Below are 25,643 nucleotides of genomic sequence, written 5' to 3' on the forward strand. Positions count from 1 at the left end.
CGGATGTTTCCCCCCCCTCCGCCTTAAAAATAAAAAAGGGGGAAAAAATCACATCCCCTTTTAAAGAGAAGCTCTCATAATCTTGTTAATATTGACAAAAAAACGGTGCGGAGGGGAAGAGGGCGTGCGGGGGGGGGGCAGCCTCTCCAAATCTCCCAATTTGAAACGAGGGCTGTTTTTCTTTTCCCCTTGGCGTTACCCCCGAATTTGGGGGCGCAAAAATAAATTCATGAAATTGTGGCGGGGGAGTAGGGGAGACTAAGGTGTCACGTGAAGAAACAGTCAAAAATCTCTTGCGAGATTTCGAAGTTTGTATGTGTTAAAAGGATGTGCGGGGGCGGGGGGGGCCAGTCCGTATATTTGTGGATCTGCGTATGGAGTCTCGGTTGTTGACTTATCGGGGAAAAAAACGAACTAAACCATTTATGGATTGCATTCATTCACCCAACAGGTTTTACCCGGATTCTGAATGAAGGTTTCGTCCGTTTCTCACAACACCCTAACCCGTAAATTAAACGAAAGAGCCACTTATACACACTTAAAAAAAACCCCCAAACGCTCTTCACGGGTTGACAGAATGCAGGCCGCCTAGACTCTCTCCTTAACCTGTTTGTTACTCGGATCGGTGGGAGAAACACCCCCCTCCCCTGGCCGCCGCACCTTCCAGTCCTTACCAGCCCCCTCCCTCCTTTTCATTACATTCGCCATTCAAGGGGAAGAGAAAATCAGATCCCCCCCCCCCCGCGAGCTTCGTTTCTAACCGGAGCTCCTGCCTGGACAGGTGTGGGACACGGGTCAGACTGGGGTGGGGTGGGGATGTCCCAGCTACCTGATCAGTTGTTACCCGAGTTTTTCCTGTCTTAAAATAAGGCCCGCTAAGAGCCGAAAACTCGCGGTAGAAGATAATTCTACCCTAGATCTGTTTGGAAGCGACTTGATTCCCTAGGCACGTGTTTACCTGCACAGCTGAGCTGGCCAGCGGGTCAACGTGTGAAGCGACCTCCTCGGGCAGCGTTTCCTTAGAGGCGAGTCGGAGGCCCGTGATGTCGTGACGAGAGCACCCTCCCGCCATGGACCTGTCAAACGTCCTCCCCCCCCCACTCCGGTGCAGAAAACACTATTTTATAAAGAGGGGGGGGGGGTGTTTAGAAAATCGCCCTAACTTGCTTAAGGCTTGCCCAGATCGAGTAAACCGCCATTTATTGAATAAACCACGATCGCCTGACTTCGCAGGGCCCAGCAAAGCTGATTTCACAACCCACAATGATCGGGTTAACAAAACGAAGTCAAACCCACATAAACCCAGTTTTCCCCGCTGTTGGCAAAACGTGACCCTTCCAGGTTTCTTTTACTGAGTACGTTCCGCCATAAAGCGAGCCGAAGCGCCACCTGGAAATGCCGCAAAATGTTCCTTTTCTTCTCCTCTTCGAACCGAGCTGAAGGTTTTGTCCATTTCAGCCTCTGCGAGAGTGGCGAATATTTGTATATTTAAGGCTATTTAAGTACCTTGACGAGAAAGAACCGCGAGAAGAGATTCCTTAGCAACCGATTTATTTCCAGGTCTTTCCCATCGCGGAGACGCGGCTGCCTTCACACGAGAGCTTCATCCCTCTTGACCCATTTGGGGCGCTCGCCGACTCCTTGAGCCCCCAAGCCCTCTGATCCCGCGGCTCTTCCCCCCCCCCCCCGCGTGGCTGTTTCCACCGAATTGCGGGGAAGGGGAGAACCAAACTAGAAGAGCAGAGGGAGGACACCAACCCCTCCTGAGCGACCCGGTGGGTGGTGGGGAAGAGGGGGCGTTTAGGGCTGCGGCCTTACTCTCACGGAGGCCCGTGTCGGGCGCGTCCCCCTCTGCCTTTCGGGAAACCAACCCCGAGCCCCGAATACCATCCTCGCTTGAACTTCCAGCGAGGATGGGGCGCGGTTGAGGAAGGGGTCCCGCTAACCAAGTCCTTGCTGCATGGCATAAAGAGACCTTAGGATGGAGGTCGTCTCCAAGACCCCCACCCCACAATTCTTACCCTGACGCCAAGACTCCCAAGTCGCTTTAATTTGCAAGGTGTGTGGTTGGGTTATGATTAAGTTCCTCTATTTTTAGACAATCAAACTTAGGCTTCCCCCTTCTTCTCACCTCCTCCCCCCCCAACGCTCTCCCACCCAATCCTTTCGCCTCAATTTCCTCGCTGGCAGAAAAGTCGCTGCAAAGACCCTCCGGGGATTGCTCTCCAGTTTTATTCTGGGGGGTGGGCAGGAGATTAAACCCCTTTCTTTGCTAAGGTGGGCCCAGCTTGAAGGAAACGTCGCTTTCTCTCCCTCTCTCTTTCTCGCCCCCCCCCCAGAGGAATCCAGCGAAGGCCACCCGACTCCCCAGGAGGGATTAACGCGCCCCTTTCTCCCCGCTTCCCCCTCTGCGGCTCAGCTGGAGCGGGCGGGCGCTGGTTGGTTTGTTCGGCCGAACAAAGGTTCGAGCCCAATTGCCCCGCACTTGTGAACTGGCTCCCCCGACCTGAAGTATCTTTTGCAGCGGAGGGAAAGCGAACACTTTCGCGGAGGTCTCAAAGGGGTCGAACAAAAGCCAGCGTCCCAAAGCTTCTGAAAGTGAAGTAGCCAGGCGTGACATTCCCAGGGTCAGGCCGAATGAAAAGCCGAGCCACAACCGGGCGCTTTCACAAGGCGGCTGTCGCCCTCGGAGGAAACAAATGTTGTAAAAAAAAAGGGGGGCGATCGCGCCCCTTCCGTCAAAATAGCAAATGATAGCCAAACAGCGTCGTCAGCACCGACCCTGGCCGTGGTGGGGAGGGGGGCGGCGGGGGCGTCTTTACCACTGCGCGGCCGTGGTAAACCGTTCGGGGGAAGCGCGTCTTTCGTTATCTTTCCACGCAGAAGTCGCGGAAATAACTGCTGAACTGCCCTCGGGAAACCTCTTTCCCGGCCGGGGCCGCGTTAGGACATGAACCCCCCCCCCCATGAACAGGAGCGCATCCGACCAGCGATTCCGCCTCCCAGGAGCCCACGCGGAGTCCTGCGTGGGTACCTCGAAGCTCGTCCTTCCGCTTGCGAGGCGGTTGGTTCACACATTCAAGAGGACGAGGGCGCGTTTGGGCTGAAGCCCCTCCCGGGTTTTTGTTGTTTTCCTGGGTTTCATCCATACATCTGGAGAAAGGCAGAGCCACCCAGATGGAAAAAAAACACCCCATTATTGATTCGGAATTAACCCTTGCATCCCGCCCGACCTCTTTGGAGTGCAACTGTTGGCAGTTGGCAAGCGATTCCCTTAGTTTGGATTTTTATTTTTTTTAATTTGTGTGTTGTGTGTGAGGGGGGGGGAGAGTAGCTTTTACTCAAGGAGCCCCGCACGTTTTCGTTTTTCCGTGGACGAAGGCCAGAAACAAATATCAGATTGTTTCTGCTTCGCCCGGCATCTCTTTCCAAGGCGCGCCAGGCGGCTTAAGAAAACAAATTAAAAATAAATAAAAATAAAAATAAACCCTTGACGTTCATTAAAGACTTTGCAAATCGATCGATCTGCGGGAAAACGGCCCCTTCCCCATCTGAATGGATTCCCTTGCAGCTTGGCTTCACCGCCCGCCCCCCCCCCCCCCGTTTTCCACCGTCCCCGAATCACCACATCCAAAGCTCGCTCGCTCTCTCTCGCTCTCCCTCCCTCCCTCCCTCCCTCCCTCCCTCCCTCCCTCCCTCTCTCTCTCTACACACACACACACACACACACACACACACACACACACACACGCCCCTCCCGTCCTCCTGGCCAGATTCGCTCCTTAATTTCCGGCAGTTAAATCGGGGCGCTTTGCATCTCTATAGTTGGAAGCCGATGCTTTCGCCCCGGCGGGAGCTGTAAAGGAATTTCACTCGCGTTTTTTCTTTTCTTTCCGCGACTCGACCCTTCGTTACAGACAGACGGAGAAGACATAGATACCAACACAAAAGCGCGCTTATTTCAAGTGGATTAGGCTGGGCAGAATCACAACCAGCATCCGTGTGCCTCCCTGCCGATTCCTACACAGATAAAATAAAACAATACCGCAAAATAAGATATAAAAATGATGGGAAGAGACAAGAGCTTGTTGGGCTTTCATTAATGCAGAGCCAGAAAGGTTCCTCCGAATTATCCATCCTGTTCTACCACCTTCCTTTTGAATTAGCTGCTCTTTTCAAGCATTGAGCTACTTTTCTAACCTTTTTTTTGGGGGGGGGGGGCTTCCATGGTGAAGTTTTCTGCAGCTGGAGCTGTTCACCATCTGGATCTTGATTCCCTGGTGCTCAAAGGGAATTGCAAAAGATCTCAGCCAAACCCAACCGGGCTGAAAGGGGAAGAATTGTGCAGGAGATCTTAGGGCTGAATGAATATTTGGTTTTGCTGAGTTTTGAGGGAAATGCTCCCCACCTCTCTTTTGGGAAGCAGAAGAAGCCCTATACAGCATTGGTTTTTTCCCAACCTGACTTATTACCTTGTGGGGCTGATACAGCATGGAAAGAATACAAGCTATGAGTTTCCTTCACTGGAGAAAGCAATTATGTTTGGAAGAACCCACAAAAGGGAAACAGGCAGTTGAAGAACCTGGTGGCAGGACACCATCAAAACTGACACCAGCCAGAGCATAGATAGAAAACCTCACAGAAATAGTGCAACATTGGAAGGTGTAGAGAGATTTGGCCCACAGAATTGCAAGAGTCAGGCACAACTGAATGGATATCCCTCACCACCACTACCACCACCACTACCACCATCATCATCATCATCATCATCATCATCATCATCATCATCATCAACATCACTTTCCTTATGCCCAGGTCAACTCCTGATCTGCAGAATTGCAAGAGTCAGACACAACTGAATGGATATCCTCCATCATCATCATCATCATCATCATCATCATCATCATCATCATCAACATCATCATCTTTCCTTATGCCCAGGTCAACCCCTGATATGCAGAATTGCAAGAGTCAGGCACAACTGAATGGATATCGCTCACCACCACCACCACCACCACCACCACCACCACCACCACCACCATCATCATCACCACTTTCCTTATGCCCAGGTCAACCCCTGATCTGGATCAGTAGAAGTACCTCTGTTGGTAGCAGTGGCGAAATTCAATTTTTTTTTATTCCCGGTTCTGTGGGTGTGGCTTGTGGGCGTGGCAGGGGAAGGATCCTGCAAAATCCCCATTCCCTCCTCACTCCAGGGAGAAGGATACTGCAAAATCCCCATTCACTCTGGGGCCAGCCAGAGGTGGCATTTGCCGGTTCTCCAAACTACTCAAAATTTCCCAATACTGTTCTCCAGAACCTATCAGAAGCTGCTGGGTTTCACCCCTGGTTGGTATTGGCCCTCAATACTCCAGGCAGAACCCATTGACCTTTCCAATGAAAATAATCTTGGGCCTTCCCATATCCGAGGGGCATGTTCTCACACTAAGATGCTCCTCAAGAGGCCATAACCTGCAAGGAGAACATTTTGGATGGGGCTAAGTTGTCCACATGGAATATGCAACCTCTTGAGGTCTCTTCCCTATCTCAGGATTGTCCTCCTGGGTAGCTTCTCGTCCAGCCTAGTCCAAACTCATGGCTTGTGGTACACAGCTTGTGTATTTCACATTATCATCTCTGCTATCTGGAGGCAAAGTAGATTTTCTAAAGACCTAATGAATAAACAAGCCCAGAGTGAGCGTGGTGTAATTTACCTTGTTAATGCAGATATGTGCATAATAAATATGCATTGCTCTGTCTTCAAATAAATTCTCTTTCATGCCTAACTATGGTGGGTGTTTTTCAATGTGTTTGTTTTAGCATCAGCTCTGGAAAAATATCATCCTTTCTGGCTTTCGCTGTGCAAAAAAGATGGGAGCTATTTTGCAGCTGCCTTAAGATAGAACATCTGGAGAAGGTACCTAGAGGAGATCTGGACACTTGTGCTGGATTCCCCCAACATCTGTGTATTTTTGGTGCACCAAACAAGATACAGATCAGAAATGTGGCCTGTATGCCATGAACACTGACAGGTTAATGGTTTCTGTTTTTGCTGTTGAGAAGGTTCATGTGCTTTCTTGGGATCCTTTCATTTTATTTTTAACACAATGTAAACTAACTGCAGTTTGCAGCCATGTTTTCAGTCCTAGTTTTGCTCTTAGTCTAAAAGGATTCCTGACCAGAGTCTTTATTCTACCCTATTTTAGAGTAGAATAAAGTTGGTCTTCCTTTCTCCAAATTAAACATTCCACAACCTTTCAGGTCCCTCTGACATCCTTTCTGAACGTCTTCAAACCTCTCAGTTTCCCTCCGTCAGGCCAAAAGATGGTTCAGCCCAGCTCTAACTGGCAGCTGCTTTTTTGACTTAATGCCAGATGTTTGTCTTCCTCTCTAAATTAGTCCCAAACCTCGCTATCTAAGAGACCAATGACATCTTACAAACCTGTCCAGATGACGTAATAGGCAGAAGCACCTTCTGGAAGGCATCATCATGGCTTTCTTCAGTGTTGATCCCAACCTTTCGAGCTACAATCGATCCTCAGGCATTCTGTTCCATGCAAAGACAGGAAAACATCTCTTTTTAATAACTTAAGGGGTTACAAAGGGTGCAGCATCAATCAATTGCTTTTATTTTCCTATTGTTATTTATAAGTCGGGCGTTGACTCATTTTTGTTGCTACTGAGACACCGGGTCTATTTGGTTCCCCAAATCCTTCTGGGCTGCTCCAGGGTCTTGCTTCCTATTCTTCTTATTTTGAGGTCAGCAAAGAATGTTTTTTTTCTCCCCCTAAGTTCTCCCCCCTTTCCCCAAATAATTTCAGGGGAGGCCACCTCCTGTTTAGTTCTCCCTTCAACTTGCAGAGACAAATGAAGCATTTGGAAGTTCTCCACAAACGGAATTCACTCTGCAAAGCAAAAGATGTTGGAAGATGCAAGCTTGAACCCAAGCCAAGAGGTTCTTGCGTTGGGAAAAAACTATTCCAGACTAGACAGTTGTTGTTGTTGTTTTTAAAAAAAGAGAAATGCCTTTTCAGGCAGGTTGGGGAGGGCAGAGGGGGGAAGAGTTATGGGATCCCCTCCCTGCTTTTAAACAAACGAAGCTGCAGTTGCCTGTTTTTGCTTCATGGCAAACATCTCACAGCTTGGATATGCCGGTGCCGGCATATATTATTTTAATTAAGTCGATGGCCATTTCCCTTTCCTTGGAGATCCATTCCATGGTGCAATTAGGAATGCTTTGGTGCTAGCACATATGAATATTCAGGAGGGTGTCAATTAATTAGCAGACAGTGGAATCTCATTACGATGCTCAAAACTCCTTTAGTGCTAAGCGGAATTAAAGGGGCATTTGGCAATGTGCTGGATTAGGGAATATTTTACTGTGCACCCATTTAACTTCATTATCGTTGCACTTACACTACCCTCTGATTTTTATTAATTAAATTGCTCATTAATTTGTCCAGGAAGAAGAGATAAAAAAAAGTTTTACGACAGACACAATGCTCACGCTGGGATCGGCTTCAAAAGTGTACTTCAACCCTTCCCTGCTACCCGGCGAGAAAGTAATTTACCATGGTTAGCAAGGAATGCGCCGATAGTACTTCACATCCCTCTCCTCCGAGAGGACTCTTGTAGCCATTCCTCATTGTTAGACACTCCAGGAGAACTTTACTTCCTGCATCGTGGGTTTCCCTCACATTCACATTCCTAAAACCCTAGTTTAACCAGTGTTCCCTGCAGCTTTGATATGCCTCCCTTGGCGTTACAGGGGAAGGCCTAACAATAAGCAAGCAGAAATTTGGAGAGGCTAGCTCGGCTGGCAAGAAGGTGATGTCTCCTTTGAGTTGAATTTCTCTCCTGGAGAGGAGATAGTCGTGGAGGTTTCCTAGCAAGAATGTAGACAGTGATTTGCCCCATTGTCCTCTTCCAGGGCACTGGTTTCCCATTCTAGTCCTCAACCTTCCCCCGGCAGTCATCCAACCAAACACCCATCAGGTTCAACCTGGTTCAGAAAAAGTCATCTAGGTGGGCCTCCTGCTGAGCCTCCCTTGAAGGCACCTTTCTTGGACATAGAGTTCCACCCTTACGTTGACCAAACCCACACCTGTCTTGAAAACTATGGACCTCAAGGAATAGCTCCTATCAGATTGGGTCATTTGTTATGTGGTGATAAGCCTCCAGAGATGTTCTCCTGATCGGAGCCCAAGAAACATCTTCAAGCTTCCTTGACTGGTTAGGGTCTCTCTGTAATATTATTATTATATTGATTAGTGTTATAGTTGGATCACTGACTTGATAGGTCCTGACAGAAACAGCAAGTTCCTATCCCCACCCCAAATGCTCTCCTTAAATTTATCCTAATTCATTCTCCTGGTAGGACCACCCTGTTTCAAAAGAAATCCTATGGTATTTACAAGAGCTAATAGGTGGAAATACAATCCTCCTTTTCATTATTATTTTTTTCTTCTGGAAACAAATGTTCTCCTTCTGATCAGGCCCTTCCTAAACGCTTACCTTCCCATCATCGTGCGAGGATGATTTTTAAGACAGAAACATTTCCATAGGATGTTACGCTTTAGAAAACAAACAAACAAAAATTCCCTAAGAAATGTTTGATATTAAATATTCATAGAATTCCAATGCAACAGACAGGCCACCCTATCTGTACACGGGGCTTCAACATGACAATAATCCCACAATTTAAAAAAAAAACCTCAATAAAATATAAATTATCCCTTACTGAAGAAGCCAAATGATGGAAATTTAACCCCCCCCCACAAAAACCCCAACCCCACATTATTTTCAGCACCCAGTCCTCTGTTACACTCCTCACAAACAAAAGGTTAGAAAGACAAATATTAAACCCACCTTTATCGAAAGAAGCTGCTAGATATGCGTAGAGAATTAATAAGGATGTAAAATTCATTAGCTGCATTTGGTGGCATCAAAATAAGTTCCAGCGAAAGCGAGGGGGTGCACTGGGGGGGGGGGCAGGAGTGAGAAAAGGCAAAGCCTTCTGGGCATCTGAAACCATATGCTGGAATTAGAGTTAATTAACTAATTACATAAATTAGACATTAATTTTACAACGCATCAAGTATAAAAAAGATATCTCAATTAATTGTGCATAAATTACAAGGTTAAAGGGGCAGCCCTGAAAAAAAGGGGGGGGGAGAGGATGGCCAGGGGGCATTTCCTTGGATCTGAAGAGGGTGCTGAGGGATTAGAAGGTGGGACAAGTGGAAGATGCCACCAGGGCAAAGGGATGGAAGAAGGGGTATTGGCTACCCAGGTTGGGCTGAGATCTCTCACCAACCAGGAACGTGGAAAGAAAGGAGAGCGAAGAGCTGGATAATTAGAATCAATCCTAAATTACAAGTCAAGATTTATTTTTGCTGGATGCAATGCAAAGGAAGAACTCTGAGTGGCCTATAATAGCTGTCTAAGATATTAAATCATTAGGTTCTTGGTTTGGGGCTAATGGAAGAAAGAAGGAAGGGAGGGAGGAAAATGAAAAGGGGAAAGAGAAAGAGACAGAGAGAGACAGAGAGAGAGTGAGAGAGAGAAAGAGACAGAGAGAGACAGAGAGAGAGACAGAGACAGAGAGAGAGAGAGAGACAGAGAGAGAAAGAGACAGAGAGCTAGAGCGAGTAAGAGACAGAGAGAGAGAGAGACGGAGAGAGAGCGAGAATGGCGTCCAGCTCATAAACCAAGATTTCTTAATCTCAGCAAATTCAAGATGGGTGGATTTCAACTCCCAGAATTCCTCAGCCAGCGTGTTGGCTGGGGAATTCTGGGAGATGAAATCCGCCCATCTCTTACGTGACAAGTTCTGTGGAGTTACCACCAGATTCTGACTATGGGCCACTTCAGTGGTGAGGATGGAAAAAACAGAAAAAAGATTCTGAATGACCAAACAGTAGGAAGGACATCCAAGAAGGCCTGAGTTTTGAAAAGGAATGGTCAACCGATAGAAAATTCGATAAGCTTTTTTTTTCTTGTCCAGAAACATAAACCGTGGCTCTGCTCTGCTCACAGACCCTTACTTACCCCCAAAAGTTTGAACGCGGGCTAGCAGGAATCATTCAGAAGAGATTCAGAATCTCAGAATCCCAGAATTCAGGTGGAAACTTACCTGCCCTGATCTCAGTCTAGCTAATAGGCTTAACTAGGAAAGTTGGTTTTGACCATTCAGTTCCTTAACTACATCTAGTGTAAACATTAAACATCAAGTAAGACAGCACAACCCAAGGAGGATGTTCTGAAAGGCCCGTTGTTGACTTACAAACCCTGACAGCCCCATGAGATCTTGCCCATAGACAGCCTTGACGGAACCTACAAGTGTTGGCCAACTTTCAGTAACTCTTCATGTAATAAATGTCTCCTTTGCAAGTTTAAGTAGACCTACAGCCACCTGGTGGTGAATACTACAATTGCTTTTTTTGATAGACAAACTTAAGTGTGTTTACTTCAACGGACTCAAAATCACATTGATAGAAGCTTAAAAGCCTGAGCTGAGGTGGAATCTGTCTTGTATTTCAGTAACTATCTCTAGTTTCCATACTGGGGACATCATGGCACTTCGGGTTAATCCAAACCATGGTTAGTATGTTAAGAAAGAGCTAAGGAAAAGGACAGGATTTTGTAGGTAGAAAATTCTAGGTTCAACTCTCAGCCAAAATGAAGAAAAGGAACAGTTTTTCTGTTCAAAAGAAACAGAACTAAAGTACTATAGTTTAGTTACTTTCATTTAGCATGTTTAGATGTACTAAGAACCTTCCGCGAATCCTACTCCCTTCTTAAAAGGTTAATGTTCTTCTTCCTGACCTAAAACTCCCAGAATCGTCAGCTAGAATGGATAATGGCCACCACATGGGACAGGACCACAGTAGGATGCTCAAACTTTCATCCAGCAAAAGGACAAAATGTTTGGTGTTGAAAAGGGCTGGCAAAAATATTCCAATTCTAAGGAATAGAAGAGAACTTTCAAACTTGAGCGATAAAGAGAAATAGTTAAGAATAGCACAACAAATGACGGAACTGCAAGAGGAAGGAAGAAAGGAAGGAGAAAAGAGAAAGGAAGGAAAAAAGAGGAGAAAAAAAGGAATGAAAGAAAGACAACAGTAGATGTTCCTCTATAAATGACTATTTGAGCCAAATCTGGCAAAGGTGTCATTTGCTACAGCTGGGTGTCAAGGACAGAATTCGTGACCCCACCCACATTTGCCTCTAGCTCTGCACATTCCTCACTCTCTGGCAAGTTTCCCCTCCAGGGTCTGCAGCTCATGGCAGGAAGGTTTTGCTACCCAGCCCTCTCCTACTAGGAGATAATGTGTGTCAAGGATTAGGTTTGAAAACGGATGAGCACCTGCCAGATGGATGCCTTTGGATCCGATAAAAAATACCATTTTGATGGAACTCTCTTTCATTTTTTAAAAAAAAAAATATTTACAGTTGCCAGATGCTAGAGATACTTGAGGGAGAAGTTGACAAGTGGATAATTGTCAGCAGAACTAAAACAGACACTCTGTTTACAGTGGAAGATGATTAATTGTGAGCAAATAAGAGGGAACCCATCTCTTTCTTCCCTTCCTTCGCTCGGCGTCTGGAGTTCAACAGAGACACAAAACAGAGGCAAGGAAGTCCTTCAACAGGAGCAAGGAAATGAATCCTTGTCTTCAGGAAAATAGCCCAGGAGGGTCAGGCTAATGGAAGCAGGGGGCTTAGAAGGTCATGGGCACCCTAGTAGAGAGGAAGAAGAATTAAAGGATGGGTGAAGTAGAGGAGACACCATTTGCCTTGGTGTTCAACATTGTCCTGACCCTCCGAAGGTTTTTTCCCTTTTTTTTGGGTGGGGGGGAGGTCTTAAGTAAGGTGGCGCAGTGGTTAGGGTGCAGTACTGCAGGCCACTTCAGCTGACTGCTATCTGCAGTTCAGCGGTTCTAATCTCACTGGCTCAAGGTTGACTCAGCCTTCCATCCTTCCGAGGTGGGTGAAATGAGGACCCGGATTCTGGGGGCAATAATGCCGACTCTGTAAACCGCTTAGAGAGGGCTGAAAGCCTTATGAAGCGGCATATAAGTCTAACTGCTATTGCTATTGCTATTAAGTAAATAGATTCCTTTGATTGAGCAAGTACAGCAAGGACAAATGGACTGCTAAATTGGCCACGCCCACCCAGCCACATGACCACCTAGCCACGCCCACCCAGCTGGTCCGGCCTCCCCGTGAATCGGCCCCTGGTTCAAAAAGTTTGAGGACCCCTAGACGAAGCCAATGACAAGGAATGAGGGCAGCCCTGATAGAATAAAATCACAAGCCATACATGGACGGAGCTCATTTTGAAAGCAGAACCTTCGTCTGAACGTCTCACCGGTTCAGAGGAGAACAGCCCGTCTTCCTTTCCCCCCCCCCCAAAGGTGCGGATATTTATTGACTCTCCAGCTTGCTCCCATTTGTCAGTCATGAAAAGTCACCCCAAGTTTACAAGGCAATCCGTTTTAAGCAACGCCATCCATCAGGAGGCGGAAGGGAGGAAGCGGCGTTGTCGTCAATGAATTATCCGAGGGTCAACTCACCAGAGTCGCGGTTGGCATCTCCAACAATGCCCTCAGGTAAGGAGCCCGACTTTCCTGCTGCTCGCCCAGATGGGTTCAATGAACTGCAGGTGTGTGTGTGTGTGTGTGTGTGTGTGTGCGTCTTGCATATCGAGCTGCTGAAGGTATTCTATCAACGGGCATCATCAAACAGCTAAGGAAGAAGGAGAAGGCAATTTATCTGCACTCCTCTGGTATCAACGGTTGACAGGGAAAAAAAGAGACGCGATGGGGGAAGCGAACCGATTCCGCTTTGGGGGGACGCACAGATGTTCTTGTATTTGGGGTGCACAAAGCTCCTGAAGCCAGTCCTCGACTTACAACCATTCTTTTAAATGACCGTTTGAAGTTACAACGGCGCTAGAGAAAGTGACTTAGTATTTACACAGCACTAACTGTTGGACACAACAGGCTGGAATCTCTTTTTCAAGAGGAAGGATTTAATGCAAGGAATATAAAATCCTTCCGTTCCCCACCATCCTGTCAGAGCTGAAGAAGCTTCTTGGATGAGAGGCGAAAAGTCCTCAAAGAAAAACCAGAAAGTCCAGCTGTCTCTTGAAAAAGCACCATGACCTGGATGACGGAGATTCTCCAGAGATATCCAGGCTCTTGTTCAGTTCCTTTCCAATGCTTTTCTTAAGAACATAACCCGTGTCCTGTTGGATCAAACCTCTGGCCTGTTTAGTCTTTTGATCACATAGAAGTCTCCTTCTCTGAAGGTTTTCTGCAATCTGATTCCCCCCCCCCCCCCGCCTCTGAATGCTGGGTGAGCTCTCTTTGTCTACAGTGCTCTGTTTAAAAAAACAAATTGTGAAATATATTTTATTCAGTGGGAAAACGAAAACAAGGTTTGGGGCTCGTGCAGGAACTGTTATGTACACAGAAGTGTGCCTTTCACAAAGTCAGGGTGTTCCTCTCCAAAAGGGAACGTTTTGCTCAAAGTGTTAAAAAGTGCAAAGACATGAGAAGAATTTTGCACAGTCATTAGTGGCCGTCTCACTCCGTCTCTTTTTCTGAGTGACGCAGCCAAGCCTTTATTTCTCCATGTTGTGAAGAGTTGCTGTTAAAATCACTTGCATTGCAAGCCTTTTCAACCAGCTGCTGTCGGAATACAGCTTCCATGAAGGGTTCAGAATGCAAGCATAATCATCTCGAACATCGGGAGAACAGCTGGTTGGAGAAGACACCTGTCTTAAGTTTTGAGAGTGAGTGAGAGAGAGAGAGAGAGAGAGAGAGAGAGAGACAGAGAGAGACAGAGAGAGACAGAAAGAGAGACAGAGAGAGACAGAGACAGAGAGAGACAGAGAGAGAGAGACACACACAGAGAGAGACAGAGAGAGAGAGAGAGAGAGAGAGAGAGAGAGAGAGAGAGTGAAAAGAAAAAGGTTTGCAAGGGCTTGCAACTATATTGGAGGTTGAACATTGCACCTGGCCTTGAAGTGTAAAGAAAATAAAACAGATTACATGCTCTTAATATAATCTCCATCCGTGTCCTCTCTCTTGTCACGGTCAAGAGCAACATTGGGCAACTAGTTTGGGAAATATCTGAGGTCTGCAGCCAAAGAGAAGAAAGAACCCCCCTCCCCCCTTTTAGCCAAAGACTGAAATTAATTCTACACAAATTGGCTCAGTAGAATCTGGGGTCTCTTCAGGGTGTCATTCAGAGGTGGGATTCAGCAGGTTCTGACCAGTTCTGGAGAACCGGTAGCGGAAAATTTGAGTAATTCAGAGAACTGGCAAATACCACCTCTGGCTGGCCCCGCCCCCCTCTATTCTCTGCCTCTCGAGTCCCAGCTGATCGGGAGGAAATGGGGATTTTGCAGTATCCTTCCCCTGCCACAACCACCAAGCCACACTCACAGAACCAGTAGTAAAAAAAGATTTGATTCCCACCACTGTCATTGGGACAGCAAGACACAGGGGGGCTGACTAAGCCGAATAAGGCTGCACAAAGCCGGGCGTAATCGGAGCAAGTGAGGGGCTAGGGAAAAAGGTATTGATTTTGTGTCAGACTAAGGTAGCCAGCAAGAGTTAAGCATTCAATCATGTTCCCTGGGCACCTTTCCACGCCACCAGCCGAAGCCGAAGAGCACGGCTGTATTTAATGATCTGTGGCACGGAGACTCCTTCAGGTCAATCATGTGTATTTAACCTTTAGGGTTTCCATGTTGTCTGCTTGTCCAGCTGGTTTATGAAGTGTGTGTGTGTGTGTGTGAACCTGGGGAGGGGGCGGATTTCAGACGGTGATAACTTGATCTCGGAGGCGTTTGTGGCAAGAGACATTTCAGAAGCAGCGAAAGCAGCCTTGGCTCCTGGAGAGCGATTGCAGGCATGTTTCTCGGGATTAAATGAACCCCATTCCCAAGAGAAGGATTTCTTCTGTTAATGGTTTGTCTTGCACGATAGCCTCTCTCTGGCTTTTTTCCCCTCCTGCATTAATTGTTGACCTGTCCTTGCATGAGGGACAGATTATTTGTGCAGCTACTTTCTTCTTCTTCTGGTGGAGATTATTTTCCTTTCGAGCCCCACAATGTTACACCCAGCAACTGAATCTCTTTCCTGGTGAAACTACCCCACCTTTGACCAACTGAGGAAGAAGGGAGAGTAAGATGCGGGGACGGAGAAGAGCACAGTGGTTAAGGAAAAGAATGAGAACAATAACTGACGTTTTTATTTACTGGGGAGGGAAATGAATCTATCCCGATGAAAAAGGCCAGCTTCTCCTCCAGAAAAACAAGAGGCCTTTGGTGCAAGGGTAGTCTTCTTTGTGACTGTGGTCACACAAAATGCTTAACTTGAACTAATGAATTGACACATTGCCTGTGTTTACACACAATTTTGTCCACAAAGGATGGACTAGCAATAGCAGTTAGACTTATATACCGCCTTCATAGGGCTTTCAGCCCTCTCTAAGCAGTTTACAGAGTCAGCATATCGTCCCCACAGTCGGGGTCCTTATTTCACCCACCTCGGAAGGATGGAAGGCTGAGTCAACCTTGAGCCGGTGAGATTTGAACAGCCGAACTGCAGAACTAGCAGTCAGTTGAAGTAGCCTGCAGTGCTGCATTTAACCACTGCGCCACCTCGGGTCGATAGATCTGCATGCCTGCATGCCAGTCTGAAAACAACCCATGATGGCTAAAGCTAAGTATAGCAGGTTGTGTGAGTGTAACTGCTTCTAACCTTCAGCATTCTTGGCCTTTTTTGGTGTCCAATAGATGATGGTGATGATGTTAACCGTTTTCTGAAGAGAAATACACACACACACACACACACACACACACACCCAAATATACCAGGGGTTGTGACACTAAATACATACCTATTTCCCTGGCTCACCTGATTAAGGAGGAGAACCTTGTGGCTTAGTGGTTAACACATCTGCCTAATATGTAATATAGCCCAGGTTCAAATCCCAGTAAGGGTATGGCTAGCTGATGAGAGCTAAATAGCTTGAAATAGATCTATACTAGTCTCCCTTTATTTATTTATCAGCACAAATGCAACACAAATGTAACAAAGGCAACAGTAAAAATATTGGGTTTCTGTCGTGATGGTCTCTTGTGATGAGCCGATAGACAGAGAAAGGAAGCAGTTGCTTCCTCCCACATTTGGGCATACCAGGGGTTGTGACACTAAATACATACATACATACATACATACATACATACATACATACATACATATAATATATATATAGAATATATATATTCCTAACCGAATGCTCCATTGGTGAGATTTCGTAAAAGGAAAGGAAAGCAACTCTTTACATCTATTCACATTTGATATGGTCCATAAATGCCTCTTATTAGGCGCCTTTGATTAGCTATGGATTAATACCACCTTCGTCTCTCCTCCGTCTTCCCCATCCTGAACTCCCCTTTTTTGCATACGGCCTCTATTAAAGAAATGAATTAGTGCCTGGAAAGGCGTCATGCATATTACCAACCAGCAGGAAGTGGAATACGCTGGTCAGTTCCCAGGAAGCCCGTTGGCCTCCTCCACCGACCAGGTGGGCCCATTAAAGGCTGGCTGGTTTAACAGAGCAGGCACTTTTCGTTCACTCCAATCCGGTCAACTTCAATTAGAGTGTTCGGAGATTCACCGGAGCTTTCGAAGGGGAATGGAGAAATGGGGAGTGAAGGAAAGAGATCCAACCTGAAGGTCACTTCACCTTTGCAAGCTGCTCTGGTGGCTTCCAAAGGCTTGTCCACCATCCAGGAGGGGTCAAAAGGTCAGTCCTGGAACCTCTCTTGCGTCACAGAGATGGTGGTGGTGGGGTCTTCTGATCTTCCCACATGCCTGTTCTGCGGGGCTGAAGGTGGCCTCTGCTCTCCACCTCCACCTCCTCCTCCTCCCTCCTCCTCCTCCTCCTCCTCCTCCTCCTCCTTCTTCTTCTTCTTCTTCCTCCTCCTCCTCCTCCTCCTCCTCTGAGCAACCCACCAGCAGATGGGAGAGATCATTAGCAAAGCAAAGCAATGGATGCAAATCTCACAGGGGAGGGGAAGAAGATTAAAAAGCTTCCAAGAGACCCCCTTCCCCGCCAAGAACTCCCTAATAAAAGAGGACTGGAGGGGGGGTCTCCTATTTAAGTTCTTCGCCTTCACTACAGCTCATTCTTGGTCACTGACAGTCACTCTGTGTGAATCTGCCTTTCTTGTCCCAGCTCTGGGCTTAGGGCCTTGGCACCCTCTCATCTTCCTCCCGAGACCCTCTCTTCCTTTCTCCCAAGCTGATGTGGCCTCTTGAAGCATGGTTTCAAAATTAGGCTGGGGCTGCAGGTTGCCCACCCCTCTCAAAGATCCAGAAATGGAGCTCCATTCAGACGTGGCTTGCAACTGTGACGAGAATCCTTATATTAGGGTTAGAAAAGAAATAGGGGTAAAAATGTCCTGAGTTGCCACAGACGGACTCTTGTGCCAAGGGACTACATTTTAAAAGAAGTCCATTTCCCCCTGTATCCCCACATCTCAAGAAGACGAAACTACAATTTGGCCTGAAACGGAGACGTTGTATAGAAACAGCCTGGTCCTCTTTGGTCTCCGGTCTTCCACTCTGAAAAAATGGGCAGTGGGGTCTCCCAGGAGCAGCGGAGTGAAGACCCCCAATCTTGGCTCAGTTCTTCTTCCCCCCAGAAGGGTCTTGAATCTGGCAACAGTTGGCGGGCATCCTGACCATGTTCTTAGGCTGCAGATTAGGATCTGATGGGATTTGTAGGGAAGTCCAAAAGGAACACGTTGAAAAAGAATTATTAATGATGTGCTGACAAAGATGCGGTAATCCAGCCAAGGGGCAGGGCAGATGTGCACAAATTCACTGGACCTTGTTTAATGTTGCATAAACCAACGGAGCTGCTCAGAAATTCCACGCAGAGTACAGAAGAACAGAGTTGGAAGGGAGCTTGGAGGTCTTCTAGTGGAATAACACTTCTTATTCCTAGTGACAGCTTCCAACTGCTCTTGGCCTCGCCTTTATAGTTCTCTTTAAATACTTGTTGGCCCACTTACTGACCAATCAGATTCACCCTTATGGCTTGCAGTTACATTCTTGACTGCAGGACCAAGGAGCTAGTCATCCGCTTTGATTTCCAGTGGTGGGAGAGATAAGTGGGTGAAGTTAGAGAAGAAGATCTGAGAACTTCAGAACCAGGGATTTCCCCAGGGAGTGAGACCTAAGTAGGCTAGCAAGAGACAGTGGATTGTGTTAGCTTTTGATATTAGTCCGTCTATTTTAAGACCACCTGCACCATGGTTGGTCCTGAAGGACAACATGGTCTAGACCAGTGTTTCTCAACCTTGTCAACTTGAAGATGTCTGGACTTCAACTATTCGCTGGCATTCGCTGGCTGGGGAATTCTGGTAGTTGAAGTCCAGACATCTTCAAGTTGACAAGGTTGAGAAACACTAGTCTAGACGTTGGATCTCCACTGACTGGGGGATGCTCCTTCCTTAGATGAAGATGACCAATGGCAGTTAGGTGACCAATCCACCTTATTCATCACAGCCCTTTCCTTGAAGTGACAGGTAGTGCAGACTACGGTTGATGAAAAAGAATCCATCCATAGACTCAACGCTAATGTTAAATCAGGAGTGCCCAACCCAGGCAACATTAAGACTTGTGGACTTCAACTCCCAGAATTCCCCAGCCAGCATGGATGTCAAGAAAGATTCAGGATTGAGATTTATTCCATATTTTAATTATGCATCTTTGGTTTATAGGCAACTCGTATGTCAGCTATAAATCTATTTGTTTGTCTGCAGTGTCACAGCTGAATAAACACTGTAATTTCGGAGAACTTATGGCTGGCTTGTGTCTTCTTGTTTATGATGGAGTCTGGTTTCTTCTAAAAGGAATCCGTTTATTTGAGAGTATTTAGAAGTTCTTTCAGGCTTAAAATTAGTCAGGAAAGGTTAGAAAGAGCACTGAGCAACTTTGTTCAATAGGAACAATTGCAATCAATAAACACACAAGGGGGGGTTTGCAATTGAATGCTACCCTTAATTAATTCTCATTTACACATCCCGAAGCATTGCTTAAAAAAAAAACTTGTGGTTTTTGCATTCCTTTGTTTTGCATTGAGGATTATCCTCTTGAGCCTCAAAATATATATATATATTTTAAAAAGGGATTTATCTGGTTTTATTAGGAGCACCATTACATACAGAAGACTCAGCAAAGTCAGCAGAATATACATCTGCATCTTAGAGACTTAAAAACTGCTGGATGCCATGACAAAATTGTGTTTGCGTTGTTTTTATTATTAAACCTAGCTTTGAATTAGAAATCCCTACATTACAGCTTGGAGCGAAAGTCTGTTTACAAAACAGTATTTACACTTGACTAATTTTGCAGATCAAACTAATTAAATCAATTAAACTGGTGATTAACCAAATGAAGGCTGATTGCAAAAATTAGTGGGTTTATTTTGGAGGACTGGAAGTAAGTTAATTACCGCAGTGATTACTTGAACCTGGAGTACTCTAAATGTGGTATAAATTGAAACCTCGTCGTGAATTAAACTGGGAATTCATTACAGTTTAAAGCACAGTTAATACTATTCAGGCTTTGGATCCTGAGGGACACGTTCAGTTGCTATTTTGTACACTGATAAACAATCACCGAGGCCGCCTTTCGTCTGAAGCGGGCTTCTGCAGATCGAAAGAACGGTAAGTTTTGCATTCGTGGTTTGCTTTTTTTAAAAAAAAAAATGGTGCACCATGGGAGTTGTAGTTCCCTTGTTAACATGCGTCAATCATGGTGAATTAAGAAGTTTTTAAAAACTTAATGCACCTGAGTTTTCGGTAGATGCTAGATCTAGAGGAGGATTTGGGCTACCTGATTGGGAGCTATACTATCAGGCAACAAACTTGATGTGGATTAAGGAATGGATATTATTAAAAAACTCTAGATTATTGAATGTAGAAGGTCACGATTTACTGTTGGGATGGCATGCTTTCTTATGGTATAAGGGAACTAAATCACATAGTTACTTTTGAAGACATTATATAAGGCAGGCGTTGTTGTTAAACTGGGAAAAGATTAAAAGACTACACTATTTGAAAATTCCAGTCTGGATATCAACAATTAAAGCATTTTCATATCCAATAATATATAAAAAGGAACAAACAGTTAGATATATAGAAATATTGAATGCAGAGGGTGAGCTCAAATCTATTCAAGAGTTGAAACAAGAAGGGATGGAAATGAACTGGTAGTCATATGTACAGATACAATCTAGATAGAATGAAGATAGAAAAACTAAAGGTCTTTATAATAAAATGACTGAGTTAGACAAAATTTTAACAGGCACTGTAGTTCCCTTGTTAACATGCGTCAATCATGATGAATTATGAAGTTTTAAAAAACTTAATGCACCTGAGTTTTCGGTATTAACTATTATCATTACACCCCCGAAAGGTGTCACAATCTAAGATAATCCGTTGTGCGTAATGAACACTTTATATGAGTTCACTCCTGCAGGTTCAGATTGCAAAAGGGATCATGTGACCCCAGCAATACTACAACCGTCATAAGTATGAGTCAGTTGCCGGGGTGGTGGTGTTCTGCAATGGGGATGCTGCAATGGTCATTAAATGTGAAAAAATGGTCGTAAGTTACTTTTTTCAGTGCCACAGTACACAAACCGTTGAAAGCCTGTGATTTGAGAACATTTGATTGAATGCAGGACATTGAAATGAAATCCATGCAAATTCACCGATTCACTGCATGATTTCGAACAAGGAAAGATTTAATAGAAATGCTACTATTACACAGGATGACCCAGAATTCCCGTATCCAGAATTCATCTGGGGGTGGGGGAGGAAAGAAGATTGCAAATCTACAATGGGAGTTTTACTTAACATTCTAAAAAAGTTGAGGATGATACTTGGGAGGTCACAGATGCCAAAACTCAATTGCATAGTAAGTGCATTTATTCAACGCAAAAAAGAATCGCAGAAAAAAGATGGAAAGGCCATCAAATCTAACCATTGACCAGAAGTTTACGGGTTATATATATTTTAAGCTGATAGTTGAAGGCTGCCTTTCTAGGATAGCCCCAAAACGTGCCAAGCTCACTTCTCCCCAAAAATGTTTTTGATAGCTAAGACCCGTAAAGATGGATTTGTCCTGCGCTTGGCAAGCCACGATATTTTCCTGGATGGACTTGCTTTGATTTGAGGACAATCGAATTGTTTTGATTTGGGGATTTGTGTCACTATCACTAGTTGCTATCTCTTTTCATGCCTCTCAATTTAGCCTGCAAACATTGTTGTTTTGAGCAGAGAGAGGGGAAAATTTTCCAATCATTTCCACAGATTAAATATTAGCGTCACAACAATCTCAGGTCCTTGTCTATGGACCTGGAAAATACTTCCTTTTGACATGGGCCAATGCGGGCGCCTACTCTGTGTTTGCTGCTACATCAGAGGAGTTGGAAATGTATATATACACACAAGGTTCAATTTTTTAATGGAATATACATGGGAAAGCATTTCATTTATTCATGCTTCATCCCAAATGCAAGAAAAGGATTCATATGGTTTACTTGCTTGGATCTCTCTTGTTTCAAATTTAAAACAAAACTTGGCTGGAATGTAAACTGGTCTGAATATTAGTGAAAGGTCTTCACAAACAATGCATCTATTGAGGTAAAATTATATGGGTTTTTTTTCTCTGGATGAGAAATGGCATTATTATTCAAAAAGTGCTAATTTGGGCTGGTTGCCCCAAGAGAAATGGTAAATTATGAGGTCATAGGGACCTCATTGCAAAGTATTTGCCAAACTTAATTGGTGCAATAAATAAAATATGCATGCAAATGAGACTGGTTTCTGAAAGAGAGGAATCCATTATCCCGTGTAGCTAATTTGATAGCAGCTTCACTGTAATTTAAGTTTGGGTAAAAAAAAAAAAGAAGCTTTCAAAGGGAATCAGGAGAATAAACCCAAAGGTTTATACAGGAGCTCTATAGATCAGGAAGGATTTTCCAAGGAACCGATGGCCTGATTCCTGCGTAAAATAGTACATTTCTCATCCCATCTGCAGGCCTTTTGAGTATCTGAGATAATTAATATTCTTTTTTTAGTTTAATCCATTTTCCATTTCTTCCCTTTGCTGGGTTATCTCATCTGTATCAAAATCCTCAGAGAAGTTTACCCTCTTGTATTGTGTAAAATATCACAGAGATCAAAGTCAGCATGTATTTTCATGAGCTGCCTCTAAAGTAGATTTACCTTTGTTTTAGTCTCATTGCAATCAGCAGTAACAAGTTAATCATGCCTAACTTCAATCCCATTGGTTTCAAGGACACTTCTGGATCAACCCACGGCTTCAGTGACAATAAAGGAAGATTTTATGAAACAATGGAATTCCGTGATTCAATTCCACATTTTTACCTATTATATGCTGCCTTTATATATGTGTAGGGGAGAGAAATCTGCAGTTAGACTGTTGCGTTTTCAGCACCCAAAATATTAGAATAGAGGAAGATGGCCTAGGTTGAGTCCAGCCATTGGTTCGTCTATAACTCAGTGTTATGGGTATTGTCCAAAAGAAGCTTTTCAGGACCTCTTAGTAGAATTTTTTTTTTTACAGCTCTTCCTGGATACTGCAAATTGAACTTGATAAACCTAGGAAGCCAAATTGAAAGAAAGATGGTGGAATTCTGGAAGCACCAGAAACCTACAGGTCTTCAGGACCCTGGACAGTTCCCACGAAGGGCCTGTCTCCGACATTTCAATTCAAAGTTGCTTGGGAATTTGAACCCATTGGAAGATCTCTGAGAACCTGAAGCAGATGGATCCCAAATTGCCCACCAATAGAATTCCCACATGTCATGTTGTCTTAGTCTGAAGAATCCAAGGGGAGGATAACAGTGGAAGATGTTCCCCAGAGCCCCTCGCAAAGGCTAAACTCGTTGAATAGTTGAAAACAAAGCCAAGATCATCTCAAGAAAGTGGTCTTAAGAGTTTGCAGAGAGATGGCTAATGATCAAATGACTCCAAACAAATATGATCCTTCAATTCTTCCCCCCAACCCCAATCTTGTCAGTACTAAGCCTTCCATCTCCCCCACCCCCACCTCCTGCTAGGATTGATGAAGCTTCTTGGATGATAAGCAAAATATCTTCAAGGAAGAAACCAAGAAAGTGGGGGGGGGGGAAAGCACCTTTGAAAAAGCATCTTTGAGACAACCATGACCTGGATGATTGAGCATCTCCACTGACATCTCAAGAAAACATTAAAACCGAATCTGATGTAAAACATGTTTTGGAAGCAACGCCTGTGAAGAGCCACTAAGTTGTTAATAGTCCCCGAAGCTCTTACTGACGGTTAATAAAAAACACTCGTTGGCTGCCCGCTCCAAACAGGGTCACACATCTGTTGTTTCCACCCTGTTTATGTTGTATTTACTCATTTACAGGAGAGAGGAAAAAAAGCAGTTCATTGATTGAATGCGAATGTCATGCTATTGTCACTTGGGATAACACTTGGCGTATCCCATTTTCAAGTGTCTAATTATTCCATTTGTAGACATGAATGCCACTTAGATGTCAGTTAATTCAGCACGGTAACTCAATTAGATTTCTACTGACTTGGATTTATGAAACAGCGATGGGTTCGGAGAGAGATGGATGGGAGTCCTGGTTTATTTATCTCCAGCAGTCCGGATGCCGTTTCTCGGGAGTTCAATTAAACATGCAAGCACTGAGAACGTTAGCTTTGCAATTAGACGCAAATGGTTGAGAAGCAACTCAGACAAACAGACGACTATTGTTCCAGATTTTAAACCTGGATAGATTCTAAGAAACTATAATGTGCCAGGCACGAAAGAGAAAGAAAGAAAGGGAGAGAAAGGCAGGGTCAGGATGTAGCCATCACAAAGAAAGACAAACCAACATAAAGCTAAGAACACAAGGAGAATGTGATGATAATAATTCATGTATATATTGAACTGTTGGTAGAATATGTTCATCCTGCTTTTCTTTCAATGAATGGTGCTGGGCAACTGTGTTTATGCATTGCTTTCCTGCACTTTGCAGATTTCTAAACAATGTACTTTTTAAAAAATGCAACAATAATAGCTAGGCTGGCTGAGGAATTCTGGGAATTGAAGTCTGCCCCTCTTCAAGGCATGATGGCTAGGGAATTCTGGGAGTTGAAATTCACCCTTTTTAAGATGGTCCAGTTGAGAACTAAACTGTTACTTCATTATGGCAAAATCGTGTTTTCTGTTTTTCCCTCCCCTCAACTGCCTTCAGGTGTTCATTTAAAAGAATTTTGTATCAAGCTAAAGTCAAGAAGATTTTTAAGACTTAGTAAAAAAGGATTTGAATGGTGCATATCAGCTGGAGTAACAACGCCCTACAAACTTGTTGGTTCTAGTACACCGAATAAGCCGTGATGATTGGGAATCTCTGCCCAAAGATGGCTACGGACCCTCCTTGGCCTTGGATGAATCAACGGGTTTAAATTGTTAGAAAAATGAAACAAAATCTTTGCCCTCCAGGAGGTTATTCAAATGCCCTGACAGAAGAACATGGATTTGGATTACAGCTTTTTAATCATTTGGCAACCCGTCGGAGACCACGCAGGACATGCTTAGTTTATGGCCAATCAGATAGGGCATCAATCTGAACCAATTTGTCAGCTGGTTGAGCATCCATGGAATTCCTTCCTTCCTTCCTCCCTCCCTTCCATCCATCCTCCCTTTCTTTCTCCCTTTCTTCCCCTCTCTCTCCCTCCCTCCCTGGTGCTGACTTAACCTTATCCAAATCCGCTGAGTTTTATCTGGGATATAGTTTTTCAGCTGCAGAATTCCTTGCACTGTTACGAGTTATCGTTTCAAAACAGAGGTTGGCCCTCCTAAGCGTGGGTCCTTCAGTCTTCCTCACTGGTGCCAACCACATTGCTTAAGAGTAAACGTTGATGTTCCCCGACAACCAGCTGTCCTGAAATGATTACTTCTTTTTAACCGTCTGGTGAAAATCACATTCAAGATCGAGACGGAAGGGCAGGCGAACATTTGAAATCCTCCTTGCACACTTTTGAAGAGAAGCTCTTAATGCATAGCTTTAAAACACACACACATTAATATTGCTTACATTACAGCAAGGCGGAAATTAGGGCCTGTAAGACTTCCTTGCCGATGCTCGGGAGTTAAATAATAGTGCGTGTTTTCCATTGTACTATGATAAATGCAAAGCTATTACATAACCTTTTAAACAGTTGATGTAATTATCTGTAAATAGTAATGGTACCCCAAAAGGTCAGCTTTTGCTACCATTAGAGGTTTATGGATATAAAGTGAATTTATGCTTCCATAAAACAAGACTTTGACTAACCGGATTAATTCTACCCCAACTAAACCAACTGTAGTAATATTTAGACATAATAAAATGAGGCCAATTAAAACAATTTTATTTTCTCTTCTCTTTCTCTCGCGTGTCATATTGATTAATGGCACACTAAAATTAAACGGAGACCTTAAAACCCGGCATGGTTCTTTCGAAGACGTCCGCAGCTTGGCATTATTATCAACAAGATG

The 25,643-nt window shown here is 44.7% G+C and overlaps 1 long non-coding RNA gene across 1 annotated transcript in view; it reads right to left on the reverse strand.

The window, feature by feature from the left end:
• Positions 1–25,643, reverse strand: part of LOC116519099 — a 71,926-nt gene that overhangs the window by 6,043 nt on the left and 40,240 nt on the right. Inside the window, exon 3 of the long non-coding RNA XR_004256620.1 lies at positions 6,443–6,547. This is a non-coding gene — a long non-coding RNA (uncharacterized LOC116519099). The remainder of the gene's footprint in view (positions 1–6,442; positions 6,548–25,643) is intronic.

Source organism: Thamnophis elegans, chromosome 16 (genome assembly GCF_009769535.1).
Source record: "Thamnophis elegans isolate rThaEle1 chromosome 16, rThaEle1.pri, whole genome shotgun sequence".
Classification (NCBI taxonomy): Eukaryota; Metazoa; Chordata; class Lepidosauria; order Squamata; family Colubridae; genus Thamnophis; species Thamnophis elegans.